Raw genomic sequence first — 17,340 nt, forward strand, 5'->3', positions numbered from 1 at the left:
CATGAAATTTGGTGACATGAATAATGGGACTGTCCCTAATCAGTGTGCGAAATTTTACAACTTTTCATCAGTCGGTTCTATGGGCTGCCATTGACTCCCATGGCGGATTCATAATAATAATAAGAAAACAGAGTAACACAATGGGGTCCTCGCAGCTTCGCTGCTTGGCCCCCAATAATAAATATAGCTGCAAGCAGCAATGTGGGGGCCAAGCAGTAGGCCGGAGTAACCACGGCAACTCGACGCTGTTGGCTCAATGCGGCAATGAGACATATGGCCGTAAGCAGTCAGAACAAGTTTCATGTCAAACACGTCAAAAGTTACAAGCCAACTTGCATTTTTGCTAATTGAAGCTATCCTAAAGGTCAAAGGTCACCAAATTTCTTGAGCGTCCTCAGGATCGGGTCACGAGTCCATGCACTAAGTTTGGTTTTGATAGATTCAAAGGTTGCTGAGATATGAGCTCACTTCCTGTTTGGTGGCTTCATACCCTCGAGGTCAAAGGTCACCAAATTTATTGGGCTTCGTCCCAATTGGGTCACAAGTCCATATACTAAGTTTGGTGTTGATAGATGCAAAGGCAGCTAAGATATGGGCTCATTTCCTGTTTGGCGGCTTCGCCGCGAATTTCGATTGGCTGCGACGGGCAAACGCTTCTGTCAATTGTTACAGAAATCAAAACACTAACAAGGCATGGTCTGAAGATGGTCTGTGCCAATTTTGGTGAGGATCAGTTGAAATTTGTGACCTAGGGAAATGTGTTAGTGTTTTTGATTAAGTCCAATATGGCGGCCGAATCAATTAGGTTGATGTCACAAGTTGTCATCTGTAGACATAAGTATCTTCCAAAGTATTACTAGACATCACTAGTACATTGTAATTCTAAGCACAACAGCAGTTATAGGCCAAAAAGCATGTTTCTGAATAACAGCGCCTCCTAGAGGTCAAAGGTCACCAAATTTCTTGAGCATCCTCCTGATGGAGTCACAAGTCCATGCACTAAGTTTGGTTTTGATGCGTGCAAGGTTTGCTGAAATATGAGCCAACTTCCTGTTTGGCGGCTTCGCCACGAATTTCGATTCGCTGTTTTGAGCAAACGGTAATACTTCCGGAGAAAAAAAGCAATTCGCTGGCAAAACATATTCTGCGGATTCTTCACGTCAAGTTTGGTGTCGGTCGGACAAAATTTGTGAGAGGAGTAGGCTCTCAAGTGTTTTTGATGAAATCCAAAATGGCGGAAAATCCATCATGGCGGAAAATGACGTCATAGGGTGCGTTGAACTCGGGCAGGTCCAAGGATTCCAATGATACCTGACTTTTGAAAATCGGATCAACGGGTCAAAAGTTACGTGCATGAAGGCACCTCTAACTTTGACCTGGTAGTGGCGCTAGAGGGTTCGAGGTGCCGACATGAAATTTGGTGACATGAATAATGGGACTGTCCCTAATCAGTGTGCCAAATTTCACAACTTTTCACCAGTCGGTTCTATGGGCTGCCATTGACTTCCATGGCGGAGGAATAATAATAAATATAGCTGCAAGCAGCAATGTGGGGGCCAAGCAGTAGGCCGGAGTAACCACGGCAACCCGACGCTATTAGCTCAATGCCGCAATGAGACATGAAGCCGTAAGCAGTCAGAGCAAGCAAGTTTCATGTCTAACACGTCAAAAGCTACAAGCCAACTTGCATTTTTGCTAATTGCAGCTATCCTTAAGGTCAAAGGTCACCAAATGTCTTGGGCGTCCTCACTATTGATTCACGAGTCCATATACTAACTTTGGTTTTGATAGATTCAAAGGTTGCTGAGAAATGAGCTCACTTCCTATTTGGCGGCTTCACACCCCAGAGGTCAAAGGTCACCAAATTTCATGGGCATCGTCCCGATTGGATCCCGAGTCCATATACCAAGTTTGGTTTTGATAGATGCAAAGGCTGCTAAGATATGTGCTCACTTCCTGTTTAGCGGCTTCGCCGCGAATTTCGATTGGCTGCGACGGGCAAACGCTTCCGTCAATTGTTACAGAAATCAAAACACTAACAAGGCATGGTCTGAAGATGGTCTGTGCCAATTTTGGTGAGGATCAGTTGAAATTTGTGACCTAGGGAAATTTGTTAGTGTTTTTAATTAAATCCAATATGGCGGCCGAATCAATTACGTTGATGTCATAAGTTGCCATCTGTCCACATAAGGATCTTCCACAGTATTACTAGACATCACTAGTATATTGTAATTCTAAGCACAACAGCAGCTATAGGCCAAAAGGCATGTTTCTGAATTACAGCGCCCCCTAGAGGTCAAAGGTCACCAAATTTCTTGAGCGTCCTTCCGATGGGGTCACGAGTCCATGTACTAAGTTTGGTTTTGATGCGTGTAAGGGTTGCTGAAATATGAGCCAACTTCCTGTTTGGCGGCTTCGCCGTGAATTTTGATTCGCTGTTGTGGGCGAACGGTAATACTTCCGGAGACAAAAAGCAATGCGTGGGCAAAACACATTCTGTGGATGCTCCGTGTCAAGTTTGGTGTCGGTCGGACAAAATTTGTGAGAGGAGTAGGCTCTCAAGTGTTTTTGATGAAATCCAAAATGGCGGAAAATCCATCATGGCGGAAAATGACGTCATAGGGTGCGTTGAACTCGGGCAGGTCCAAGGATTCCAATGATACCTGACTTTTTAAAATCGGATCAACGGGTCAAAAGTTACGTGCATGAAGGCACCTCTAACTTTGACCTGTTGGTGGCGCTAGAGGGTTCGAGGTGCCGACATGAAATTTGGTGACATGAATAATGGGACTGTCCCTAATCAGTGTGCCAAATTTTACAACTTTTCATCAGTCGGTTCTATGGGCTGCCATTGACTCCCATGGCGGATTCATAATAATAATAAGAAAACAGAGTAACACAATGGGGTCCTCGCAGCTTCGCTGCTTGGCCCCCAAATATAGCTGCAAGCAGCAATGAGGGGGCCAAGCAGTAGGCCGGAGTAACCACGGCAACTCGACACTGTTGGCTCAATGCCGCAATGAGACATATGGCCGTAAGCAGTCAGAACAAGTTTCATGTCTAACACGTCAAAAGTTAGAAGCAAACTTGCATTTTTGCTAATCGAAGCTATCCTAAAGGTCAAAGGTCACCAAATTTATTGAGAGTCCTCGCGATCTGGTCACGAGCCCATGCACTAAGTTTGGTTTTGATAGATTCAAAGGTTGCTGAGATATGAGCTCACTTCCTGTTTGGCGGCTTCACACCCTAGAGGTCAAAGGTCACCAAATGTATTGGGTGTCATCCCGATTAGGTCACAAGCCCATATACTAAGTTTGGTGTTGATAGATGCAAAGGCTGCTAAGATATGGGCTCACTTCCTGTTTGCCAGCTTCGCCGCGAATTTCGATTGGCTGCGACGGGCAAACGCTTCTGTCAATTGTTACAGAAATCAGAACCCTAACAAGGCTTGGTCTGAAGATGGTCTGTGCCAATTTTGGTGAGGATCAGTTGAAATTTGTGACCTAGGGACATTTGTTAGTGTTTTTGATTAAATCCAATATGGCGGCCGAATCAATTACGTTGATGTCACAAGTTGTCATCTGTCAACATCAGTATCTTCCAAAGTATTACTAGACATCACTAGTACATTGTAATTCTAAGCACAACAGCAGTTATAGGCCAAAAAGCCTGTTTTTGAATAACAGCGCCCCCTAGAGGTCAAAGGTCACCAAATTTCATGAGGGTCCTCCAGATGGGGTTATGAGTCCACGTACTAAGTTTAGTTTTGATGCGTGAAAGGGTTGCTGAAATATGAGCCCACTTCCTTTTTGGCGGCCTCGCCGCGAATTTCGATTCGCTGTTTTGGGCGAACGGTAATACTTCCGAAGACAAAAAGCAATGCGTTGGTAAGGCATCATCTGAGGATGCTCCATGTAAAGTTTGGTGACGGTCGGACAAAATTTGTGACCCCTGATACATTTTGAGTGTTTTTGACAAAATCCAAAATGGCGGGAAATCCATCATGGCGGAAAATGACGTCACAGGGTGCGTTGAACTCGGGCAGGTCCAAGGATTCCAATGATACCTGACTTTTGAAAATCGGATCAACGGGTCAAAAGTTACGTGCATGAAGGCACCTCTAACTTTGACCTGTTGGTGGCGCTAGAGGGTTCGAGGTGCCGACATGAAATTTGGTGACATGAATAATGGGACTGTCCCTAATCAGTGTGCCAAATTTTACAACTTTTCACCAGTCGGTTCTATGGGCTGCCATTGACTCCCATGGCGGATTCATAATAATAATAAGAAAACAGAGTAACACAATGGGGTCCTCGCAGCTTCGCTGCTTGGCCCCCAAATATAGCTGCAAGCAGCAATGTGGGGGCCAAGCAGTAGGCCGGAGTAACCACGGCAACTCGACGCTGTTGGCTCAATGCGGCAATGAGACATATGGCCGTAAGAAGTCAGAACAAGTTTCATGTCTAACACGTCAAAAGTTACAAGCCAACTTGCATTTTTGTTAATTGAAGCTATACTAAAGGTCAAAGGTCACCAAATTTCTTGAGCGTCCTCACGATCGGGTCACGAGTCCATGCACTAAGTTTGGTTTTGATAGATTCAAAGGTTGCTGAGATATGAGCTCACTTCCTGTTTGGCGGCTTCATACCCTCGAGGTCAAAGGTCACCAAATTTCTTGGGCTTCGTCCAAATTGGGTCACAAGTCCATATACTAAGTTTGGTGTTAATAGATGCAAAGGCAGCTAAGATATGGGCTCATTTCCTGTTTGGCGGCTTCACCGCAAATTTCGATTGGCTGCGACGGGCAAACGCTTCTGTCAATTGTTACAGAAATCAAAACACTTACAAGGCATGGTCTGAAGATGGTCTGTGCCAATTTTGGTGAGGATCAGTTGAAATTTGTGACCTAGGGAAATGTGTTAGTGTTTTTGATTAAGTCCAATATGGCGGCCGATTCAATTAGGTTGATGTCACAAGTTGTCATCTGTCGACATAAGTATCTTCCAAAGTATTACAAGACATCACTAGTATATTGTAATTCTAAGCACAACAGCAGCTATAGGCCAAAAGGCATGTTTCTGAATTACAGCGCCCCCTAGAGGTCAAAGGTCACCAAATTTCTTGAGCGTCCTTCCGATGGGGTCACGAGTCCATGTACTAAGTTTGGTTTTGATGCGTGTAAGGGTTGCTGAAATATGAGCCAACTTCCTGTTTGGCGGCTTCGCCGTGAATTTTGATTCGCTGTTGTGGGCGAACGGTAATACTTCCGGAGACAAAAAGCAATGCGTGGGCAAAACACATTCTGTGGATGCTCCGTGTCAAGTTTGGTGTCGGTCGGACAAAATTTGTGAGAGGAGTAGGCTCTCAAGTGTTTTTGATGAAATCCAAAATGGCGGAAAATCCATCATGGCGGAAAATGACGTCATAGGGTGCGTTGAACTCGGGCAGGTCCAAGGATTCCAATGATACCTGACTTTTGAAAATCGGATCAACGGGTCAAAAGTTACGTGCATGAAGGCACCTCTAACTTTGACCTGTTGGTGGCGCTAGAGGGTTCGAGGTGCCGACATGAAATTTGGTGACATGAATAATGGGACTGTCCCTAATCAGTGTGCCAAATTTTACAACTTTTCACCAGTCGGTTCTATGGGCTGCCATTGACTCCCATGGCGGATTCATAATAATAATAAGAAAACAGAGTAACACAATGGGGTCCTCGCAGCTTCGCTGCTTGGCCCCCAAATATAGCTGCAAGCAGCAATGTGGGGGCCAAGCAGGCAGATCAAAAGGCCAGAGTTGCCATGGCTACTCAATGGTGTTAAGTCAGGTGTGTAGTTTTAGGCAGTCACAAGAATTTTGATGTCAAACAACCCAAGATTGCCCGAGATGCAAGCCCACTTCCTGTTCGGCGGCTTCGCCGCCAATTTCGATTGGCTATTGCGGGCGAACGGTTTAAGATATCATTCCGAAAAAGCAAGGCCTATAGTAGACTCGGGCTGAATATCATCTGTGTAAAGTTTCGTGAAGATCGGTCAAAGTTTGTGACCTGTACAAATGTTTCAGTGGTTTTGATTAAATCCAATATGGTGGCAGAATCAATTATGTTGATGTCACAAATTGAGCTGGGCTAGCCTCAGGACCTCCCACAGTATTACCAGACACCACTAGCAAGTATTAATTCCAAACAAATCAACAGCTACAGGCCGAAATGCCTTTTGGCTAATTGGGGCGCCCCCTTGAGGTCAAAGGTCACCAAATGTGTTGAGCCTCTTCCTGATGGGGTCCTGAGTCCATGTACCAAGTTTGGTTTTGATGCGCGCAAGGGTTGCTGAAATATGAGCCCACTTCCTGTTTGGCGGCTTCGCCGTGAAATTCGATTGGCTGTTACAGGCGAACGGTTATAGTTCCGAAGAAAAAAAATAATTTCAGAATACAGGATGGTCTGTAGATTATGTGTGTGAAGTTTGGTGTCGATCGGATAAAATCTGTAGGAGGAGAAGGCTTTTAAGTGTTTTTAACAAAATCCAAAATGGCGGAAAATCCATCATGGCGGAAAATGACGTCATATGATGCGTTGAACTCGGGCAGGTCCAAGGATTCCAACGATACCTGAGTTTTGAAAATCGGACCAACGGGTCAAAAGTTACGTGCGTGAACGCACGTCCAACTTTGACCTGTTGGTGGCGCTAGAGCGCACGAGGTGTCGACATGAAACTTGGTGAGATGAATTATTGGACTGTCCCTAATCAGTGTGCCAAATTTCACAACTTTTCACCAGTTGGTTCTATGGGCTGCCATAGACTTCAATGACAGAGGAATAATAATAATAGTTTGTATATAATAATAATAATAAGAATACTAAGAAACACAATGGGTGCCTTCGCAGCTTCGCTGCTTGGCCCCCAATAATAATAAGAAAACTAACAAACACAATGGGGTCCTCGCAGCTTCGCTGCTTGGCCCCCAAATATAGCTGCAAGCAGCAATGTGGGGGCCAAGCAGGCAGGTGAAAAGGCCAGAGTTGCCATGGTAACTCAATGCTGTTAAGTCAGGCATGTAGTTTTAAGCAATGACAAGAATTTTGATGTCAAACAACCCAAGATTGGCCGAGATGCGAGCTCACTTCCTGTTTGGCGGCTTTGCCGCCAATTTCGATTGGCTGTTGCGCGAGAACTGTTTAAGATATCATTTCGAAAATCAAGGACTTTTTTTAGACTCGGGCTGAAGATCATTTGTGTAAAGTTTCGTGAAGAACGGTCAAAGTTTCTGACCTGTACAAATGTTTCAGTGGTTTTGATTAAATCCAATATGGTGGCAGAATCAATTATGTTGATGTCACAAATTGAGCTGGGCTAGCCTATGGACCTCCCACAGTATTACCAGACACCACTAGCAAGTTTTAATTCCAATAACATCAAAGCTATAGGCCGAAATGCCTTTTGGCTAATTGCGGCACCCCCTAGAGGTCAAAGGTCACCAAATTTGTTGAGCGTCCTCCTGATGCAGTCCCGAGTCCACATACCAAGTTTGGTTGTGATGCGCGCAAGGGTTGCTGAAATATGAGCCCACTTCCTGTTTGGCGGCTTCGCCGCGAACTTTGATTGGCTGTTACGGGCGAACGGTTATAGTTCCGAAGAAAAAAAAAAATTCCAGAATACAGGATGGTCTGTAGATTATGTGCGTGAAGTTTGGCGTCGATCGGACAAAATCTGCAGGAGGAGAAGGCTTTTAAGTGTTTTTGACAAAATCCAAAATGGCGGAAAATCCATCATGGCGGAAAATGACGTCATAGGGTCCGTTGAACTCAGGCTGGTCCAAAGATTCCAATGATACCTGACTTTTGAAAATTGACCCAAGGGGTCAAAAGTTACGTGTGTGAACGCACGTCCAACTTTGACCTGTTGGTGGCGCTAGAGCGTATGAGGTGCCGACATGAAACTTGCTGAAATTAATTATTGGACTGTCCCCAATCAGTGTGCCAAATTTCACAACTTTTCACCAGTCGGTTCTATGGGCTGCCATAGACTTCAATGGCAGAGGAATAATAATAGTTTATAATAATAATAATAAGAAAACTAACAAACACAATGGGGTCCTCGCAGCTTCGCTGCTTGGCCCCCAAATATAGCTGCAAGCAGCAATGTGGGGGCCAAGCAGTAGGCCGGAGTAACCACGGCAACTCGACGCTGTTGGCTCAATGCGGCAATGAGACATATGGCCGTAAGCAGTCAGAACAAGTTTCATGTCTAACACGTCAAAAGTTACAAGCCAACTTGCATTTTTGCTAATTGAAGCTATCCTAAAGGTCAAAGGTCACCAATTTTCTTGAGAGTCCTCGCGATCTGGTCACGAGCCCATGCACTAAGTTTGGTTTTGATAGATTCAAAGGTTGCTGAGATATGAGCTCACTTCCTGTTTGGCGGCCTCACACCCTAGGGGTCAAAGGTCACCAAATGTATTGGGTGTCATCCCGATTAGGTCACAAGCCCATATACTAAGTTTGGTGTTGATAGATGCAAAGGCTGCTAAGATATGGGCTCACTTCCTGTTTGCCAGCTTCGCCGCGAATTTCGATTGGCTGCGACGGGCAAACGCTTCTGTCAATTGTTACAGAAATCAGAACACTAACAAGGCATGGTCTGAAGATGGTCTGTGCCAATTTTGGTGAGGATCAGTTGAAATTTGTGACCTAGGGAAATTTGTTAGTGTTTTTGATTAAATCCAATATGGCGGCCGAATCAATTACGTTGATGTCACAAGTTGTCATCTGTCAACATAAGTATCTTCCAAAGTATTACTAGACATCACTAGTACATTGTAATTCTAAGCACAACAGCAGTTATAGGCCAAAAAGCCTGTTTTTGAATAACAGCGCCCCCTAGAGGTCAAAGGTCACCAAATTTCTTGAGGGTCCTCCAGATGGGGTTATGAGTCCACGTACTAAGTTTAGTTTTGATGCGTGAAAGGGTTGCTGAAATATGAGCCCACTTCCTGTTTGGCGGCCTCGCCGCGAATTTCGATTCACTGTTTTGGGCGAACGGTAATACTTCCGAAGACAAAAAGCAATGCGTTGGTAAGGCATCATCTGAGGATGCTCCATGTAAAGTTTGGTGTCGGTCGGACAAAATTTGTGACCCCTGATACATTTTGAGTGTTTTTGACAAAATCCAAAATGGCGGGAAATCCATCATGGCGGAAAATGACGTCACAGGGTGCGTTTAACTCGGGCTGGTCCAAGGATTCCAAAGATACCTGGTTTTTGAAAATTGGCCCAAGGGTTCAAAAGTTACGTGCGTAAACGCATGTCCAACTTTGACCTGTTGGTGGCGCTAGAGGGTTCGAAGTGCCGACATGAAATTTGGTGACATGAATCATGGGACTGTCCCTAATCAGTGTGCCAAATTTTACAACTTTTCACCAGTCGGTTCTATGGGCTGCCATTGACTCCCATGGCGGATTCATAATAATAATAAGAAAACAGAGTAACACAATGGGGTCCTCGCAGCTTCGCTGCTTGGCCCCCAAATATAGCTGCAAGCAGCAATGTGGGGGCCAAGCAGTAGGCCGGAGTAACCACGGCAACTCGACGCTGTTGGCTCAATGCGGCAATGAGACATATGGCCGTAAGCAGTCAGAACAAGTTTCATGTCAAACACGTCAAAAGTTACAAGCCAACTTGCATTTTTGCTAATTTAAGCTATCCTAAAGGTCAAAGGTCACCAAATTTCTCGAGCGTCCTCAGGATCGGGTCACGAGTCCATGCACTAAGTTTGGTTTTGATAGATTCAAAGGTTGCTGAGATATGAGCTCACTTCCTGTTTGGGGGCTTCACACCCTAGAGGTCAAAGGTCACCAAATGTATTGGGTGTCATCCCGATTAGGTCACAAGCCCATATACTAAGTTTGGTGTTGATAGATGCAAAGGCTGCTAAGATATGGGCTCACTTCCTGTTTGCCGGCTTCGCCGCGAATTTCGATTGGCTGCGACGGGCAAACGCTTCTGTCAATTGTTACAGAAATCAAAACACTAACAAGGCATGGTCTGAAGATGGTCTGTGCCAATTTTGGTGAGGATCAGTTGAAATTTGTGACCTAGGGAAATTTGTTAGTGTTTTTGATTAAATCCAATATGGCGGCCGAATCAATTACGTTGATGTCACAAGTTGTCATCTGTCAACATAAGTATCTTCCAAAGTATTACTAGACATCACTAGTACATTGTAATTCTAAGCACAACAGCAGTTATAGGCCAAAAAGCCTGTTTTTGAATAACAGCGCCCCCTAGAGGTCAAAGGTCACCAAATTTCTTGAGGGTCCTCCAGATGGGGTTATGAGTCCACGTACTAAGTTTAGTTTTGATGCGTGAAAGAGTTGCTGAAATATGAGCCCACTTCCTGTTTGGCGGCCTCGCCGCGAATTTCGATTCGCTGTTTTGGGCGAACGGTAATACTTCCGAAGACAAAAAGCAATGTGTTGGTAAGGCATCATCTGAGGATGCTCCATGTAAAGTTTGGTGTCGGTCAGACAAAATTTGTGACCCCTGATACATTTTGAGTGTTTTTGACAAAATCCAAAATGGCGGGAAATCCATCATGGTGGAAAATGACGTCACAGGGTGCGTTTAACTCGGGCTGGTCCAACAATTCCAAAGATACCTGGTTTTTGAAAATTGGCCCAAGGGTTCAAAAGTTACGTGCGTGAACGCATGTCCAACTTTGACCTGTTGGTGGCGCTAGAGCGTATGAGGTGTCGACATGAAACTTGGTGATATGAATCATTGAGCTGTCCCCAATCACTGTGCCAAATTTCACAACTTTTGACCAGTCGGTTCTATGGGCTGCTTCGCTGCTTGGCCCCTAATAAGAAAACTAACAAACACAATGGGGTCCTCGCAGCTTCGCTGCTTGGCCCCCAATAATAAGAAAACTAACAAACACAATGGGGTCCTCGCAGCTTCGCTGCTTGGCCCCCAATAATAATAAGAAAACTAACAAACACAATGGGGTCCTCGCAGCTTCGCTGCTTGGCCCCCAATAATAAGAAAACATAGAAACACAATGGGTGCCTTCGCAGCTTCGCTGCTTGGCCCCCAATAATAGTAAGAAAACTAACAAACACAATGGGGTCCTCGCAGCTTCGCTGCTTGGCCCCCAATAATAAGAAAACTAACAATAACAATAGGTGCCTTCGCAGCTTCGCTGCTTGGCCCCTAATAATAAGAAAACTAACAAACACAATGGGGTCCTCGCAGCTTCGCTGCTTGGCCCCCAATAAGAAAACTAACAAACACAATGGGGTCCTCGCAGCTTCGCTGCTTGGCCCCCAATAAGAAAACTAACAAACACAATGGGGTCCTCGCAGCTTCGCTGCTTGGCCCCCAATAAGAAAACTAAGAATCACAATGGGTTCCTCGCAGCTTCGCTGCTTGGCCCCCAATAATAATAATAATAATAAGAAGAAGAACAAATAGAAAAACAATGGGTGCCTTCGCAGCTTCGCTGCTTGGCCCCCAATAAGAAAACTAACAAACACAATGGGGTCCTCGCAGCTTCGCTGCTTGGCCCCCAATAATAATAATAATAGTAATAATAAGAAAACATAGAAACACAATGGGTGCCTTCGCAGCTTCGCTGCTTGGCCCCCAATAATAATAACAAGAAAACTAACAAACACAATGGGGTCCTCGCAGCTTCGCTGCTTGGCCCCCAATAATAGTTTATAATAATAATAAGAAAACTAACAAACACAATGGGGTCCTCGCAGCTTCGCTGCTTGGCCCCCAATAATAAGAAAAGATAGAAACACAATGGGTGCCTTCGCAGCTTCGCTGCTTGGCCCCCAATAATAATAAGAAAACTAACAAACACAATGGGGTCCTCGCAGCTTCGCTGCTTGGCCCCCAATAATAATAATAAGAAGAAGAACAAATAGAAAAACAATGGGTGCCTTCGCAGCTTGGCTGCTTGGCCCCCAATAATAGTTTATTATAATAATAATAAGAAGAAAACTAACAAACACAATGGGGTCCTCGCAGCTTCGCTGCTTGGCCCCCAATGAAAACACTGTCCATATCACCGCCAACTTTTTATTTTTTGCTGCTGACCCAGCTGTGCCTGTCGCTCAGTGTCAAGTGTCTGAAGCAAAATCCGAGACGTGGGTTGACACCCTGCTTCTGAAGTCTACAGCTCTTGTCCAATCGCACAACCCAGCAGATTAATCCAGGTAGGACACTTTCATACTATGGCTATGGTTATGGCTATGGCTATGGTTATTTAGCAGACGCCTTTGTCCAAAGCGACATACAAATAAATAACAATACAAATTAAATTAACAGTGAACAATTACAAACTAGGGAGAATAGTAATATTATCAGTAAAACAATAATTTTAAGCACTAACCTAATGAGAAATAAAACAGTGAAATGAGAATAGCAATCAAATAAGTCACTCAGTTAATTATATATAATAATAATAACTAAAGCATGGTATTGCTAAATTTAAGGACAATAGCAAAATAAATTTCAAATTCTATCAATAGACAAATTATAACAAAACAATACTATTATACAAACCATAACACATCACAAACTCAAAGGACTAAGTGCATATTAAATAAATATGCCTTAAGACCCCTCTTAAAAGATCCAAAGCTGTTGCTGGAACGGAGAGCACTGGGCAACTCATTCCACCAACACGGAACCACTGAAGAATAGGATCTACAATTTGACCTAGCATGTATGGTTGGTCGACATAACAGACGCTCCTCAGAAGATCGCAATGGGCGATCGTGACTAATTCATAAAGTCACGATAGTCCGTTTGTTTATTTGCATATGAATCAGCATGTTGTGGCCATAGACGACGGTGTTTATCTTACTTTTGATCCAATTTGATTGATTTGAGCGTGGCTATTTTAAGTAAGTAGCCTAGTCTAGTGGGTTACTGTATTCCGGAATGGTTATCACAACGGTTTCGTTTGCTACAGACTTTTCATAGATACTTGGATCATTCAATCAAATTACACATATTAGCCTACCATTTGTTGAAATATCACAATTTCACGTTTAAAGGGATAATCCGGAGTGAAATGCACTTTAGATCAATTTTTCGGACTATTGGGAGTACATACGTTGAGTTGACACCAAAATCATGTCATTCGGATGTATTTTGAGAAAGTTCGAGTTCACCGTTTTTAGCCAAAACTCGTTAGCCTGGAAGTGACCGGGGCAGGTCCTTTCGCCACTACAAAACGCTATTTTTATACCTCTTCTACTGTTCCAAACAACACTACACTTACGTGGTAGTGAGTAGAGGGTCCCTAAAGCCAAACCGAAGTATCCCCACGTCTTTATGTGGTCGGATAGAGAGTCCAGAATGAATTTAATCGAGTCAGTACCTTTCCGGAAATGTTAGTAAAGTGTTGTTGAAGCGTTGCGCTGCTGCCGCCGCGACATTTCCGGAAGGTACTGACTCGATTAAATTCATTCTGGACTCTCTATCCGACCACATAAAGACGTGGGGATACTTCGGTTTGGCTTTAGGGACCCTCTACTCACTACCACGTAAGTGTAGTGTTGTTTGGAACAGTAGAAGAGGTATAAAAATAGCGTTTTGTAGTGGCGAAAGGACCTGCCCCGGTCACTTCCAGGCTAACGAGTTTTGGCTAAAAACGGTGAACTCGAACTTTCTCAAAATACATCCGAATGACATGATTTTGGTGTCAACTCAACGTATGTACTCCCAATAGTCCGAAAAATTGATCTAAAGTGCATTTCACTCCGGATTATCCCTTTAAGGTTAATTCTGGTGCATTATTGCTAGCCTACTTGAAGCTTATGTTTTCTTGGAAACTAGGTCTTGCTAATGGTTTCCTGTTTTATTTTCAGGTTCCTTGAATGCTCTAAAGAAAACCTGCCCTCAAGTTTGTTGCTTACCTTCATTTGACAGTATCTAATCTAAGTTAAATAGTTTGTTAAACAACAGCCTATACAGTGTTTTTAAGGAAAAAAAAAAAAAAATGGGGGGACTTGCATGCCTGCATGCAAGCAAAAACATGTCAAATGTAAATGATAGGGGCCCATGTAGTCCACTCAAACATTTTTCCAATTGGCTCACTCCCACTTGGAAGGGCATAGGCTACTTATTAAACAAGGGTAACATTTTGATTTAGATATAGCCTGACAGGATGTGATACAGTTAGAGTTTGCTAAGTGGATGTATAGGACTATGAGCATTGGTATGACATAGATCATGATTCATGAGGCCAGAAGGTGCCTGTTTACATGCCGTTGTAATGTTACGGTAGTGCCCTATCGCCGGAAACTTCCTGTTGAATCGTTGAGTGAGGTGGAGAATCCATGGAAAGGCATCACACTAAACCGATGTATTGCCCTGGCCATGATAATTGTGGTGGTCAGCTCAGGTGTTGAGCAAATGCAAGGTAATAACTGTTTTTACTGTTGTTTGGCATGAATTTTGCATTTCCACTGGCCCATGCAATAGATATGTTATTTTTCAGTCTACAGTTTACAGTATTAGTGCACTCCTTACCTCTGTATTATCATCACAATCAGATTAGGATTCAGATTATATTCACCTTTGTTTTCCTATGTATACTGAGGTTTTCCATGTGTGACTGATGATTTGTATTGTTGAGCACATGGTTCTAATGCAGGGCTCTTCAATTAGCGGCCCGCGGGCCGGATCCGGCCCCCGAGATACTTTGTACTGGCCCTTGAAGTGTTGGCTGATGATGTTATATGAGCAAATCCTTATATTCGGTAGAGGCGTAAATAACTTGTGGAAAACACGATAATGGAGGTACAGCGATAGGCTACACTGCGAGTAGCGCCTAAAAACAATGTTCGGTGCGTTGCCGTTGTAGGCTACTGTGTTACTGTGTATCATGCAAAGACGTTACTAACTTGTGTCTTGCTTCGCTTTTACGCAGCGTCACCAACATGTTGACGTGCGCCAAATCCAAGTTGTTTCCCTCAAAGCATGAAGCATTTTTAGGGCATGAAATTTCACCGGTAGTGCTCTCCAAGTCCTCTCCAAGCAGATCCTTGCGAAAACATTCGCCACTCGTAATGTAGCTATTGGAGCAAATAGGAGTAACTTTGGTGGCATCATTTCTGTTGCATGCTCTCACTCGCTCTGAAGTCTTGCAGCCATTGCACCTCAGCCAATTGCACGTAACGTTTAGAACGAGTGAAACATATTAGCTTAATTTCAACGTAAATTGCCACTATGTTGGAGTATATGAGCTAGTAACATTTTAACGGGTTGCACCACGCAAATAGTTTCAGTGTGAAACTAATAGGCCTACACATCCATCGCCTTGATGTCAAGTCTACTGTACTGTAAGTACTGTAACATTGATTTGTGAACACGTTCGTCCAATTTAAATGTGGGGACGTTAAATGTACAAGTATGTTGATAAGAGTTAAATATGCGACCGATAACGCACATTAAATTCATTTGAACACTGTTTTGAAACCTGTTTGTACCCATTGGAAATTGTATGGACCTATCAGTTACTTCGCAAAGCTCTGCTTCCATTGCTGTTAATGTTATCACAGATTTCATATTAGCCATATTAGCAATGTAGACTCAGTGTCACCTTCCCAATGCCTACCACTGTGGTAATCTGGGTCTGTGGTAGAAATATTCCCAAAACACAAATACAGCAAAATAACCACCAAAAAACGATGTTATGTTTTTACAAAATGCAACATATTAGCAATATAGATCCAGTGTCACCTTCCCAATGTTGGTCTACTACTGTGGTAGTCTGGGCCTGTGGCAGAAATATTCCCAAAACACAAATACAACAAAATAACCACCAAAAAACAATATTATGCTTTTACAAAATGCAACATATTAGCAATATAGATCCAGTGTCACCTTCCCAATGCTGGCCTACCACTGTGGTAGTCTGGGCCCGTGGCAGAAATATTCCCAAAACACAAATACAACAAAATAACCACAAAAAAAAAGATATTATGCATTTACAAAATGCAACATTTGAACACACATATTGGTGCTGTTGTAGTTTATTATCTACATTTGTACGTGATTACTCATATTTCAAGCGATATTTCTCCGGCCCCTCAGTTGTGATACCTGTCATGAACTGGCCCCTATTACAAACTAATTGAATAGCCCTGTTCTAATGTATCCAGCATCCTGCATTATTTCAGAGGCCATGGATACCTTCCTGGAGGAGGAGGATGGTCTGAGCCTGACTGACAGAATTATTCAGGTACTTAACCCTTATGTTGTCCTTGGGGTCAATTTGACCCCAAGCAGTGTTTAACATCATAAAATATATGGTTCACTTTTTTTGTTTTGCTTCAAGTTTCATGACTTTTCCTTATTTGAAGGGTACAACAGAGTAAACATGAAATTTGCACAAAAATATGTTTCCAATGTCCTGTAAAAAAAATAGTTACGTTGGTGGTATTGGGGTCAATTTGACCCCATTTTTATGAAACATGATGAAAATGAATATTTGACAAATTATGGATATTATTATTGTAATAGTATGAGAACATGTAGCTATTATCATTATTCCATATACAAGTACATATTACATATAAGTTATTTTGGCAGGTCTGAAAAAGTCCAAAAAGTCAGCCTTTGGGCTGTTGACACTGGATTGGCCATATTGCCAGTCAGGGTTCCAGGGTTCATAAAGGGGTGTGGGGGGGTGGGATTGTTTTGTAGGGCTTTTGATAGTGGTTATTACACTCTTGTTAAGTACCTACCACAAAAAAAAATTGGGTAAAAAAAATAATTTTAATCATTTTTGAGAGTTTTTTGTAGCTGGGGTCAAATTGACCCCAAGGACAACGAACGTCGTAAGATTTTAGGACAACATGAGGGTTAAAGCCACGGACCTTCCTTGGTTCGAGGTCTCTTTGCCTGGGGAGAGTTTGCTTTGGGAGAAATGTACAGACGCTCAGTGGGAGGTGTGTTGCTTTGATCACATGACTTGCTCCCTCTGTGTCGGTACCAGCCTGGCAGCATGCTGTGGGACACCGTGGCATTCTGGAACTGGGGCCGGGAAGATGACACGCAAAAGAGACGATCGATACGCAAAAAGATCCATAAACGAGACCCGACCGTCAGACTTCTGAGGGAGAAATCTATGTTGGAAGCACTGGATGGAGATGACTGAGGGGATGGGGGCTGAAGAGAGAGGCTCATAGAGAATGTGATAAAAAAAAGAGGGAAGGAAAGAGGAGGGACATGTTGGAAGAGGAGACAATGGTGATAGTGCTGATGAATGAATCATCAGACAGTCGCATCGCTCAATAAGCTCAAAAACTAAGCCAATG

The sequence above is a fragment of the Sardina pilchardus genome, chromosome 18 (genome assembly GCF_963854185.1).
Source record: "Sardina pilchardus chromosome 18, fSarPil1.1, whole genome shotgun sequence".
NCBI classification, from domain to species: Eukaryota; Metazoa; Chordata; class Actinopteri; order Clupeiformes; family Clupeidae; genus Sardina; species Sardina pilchardus.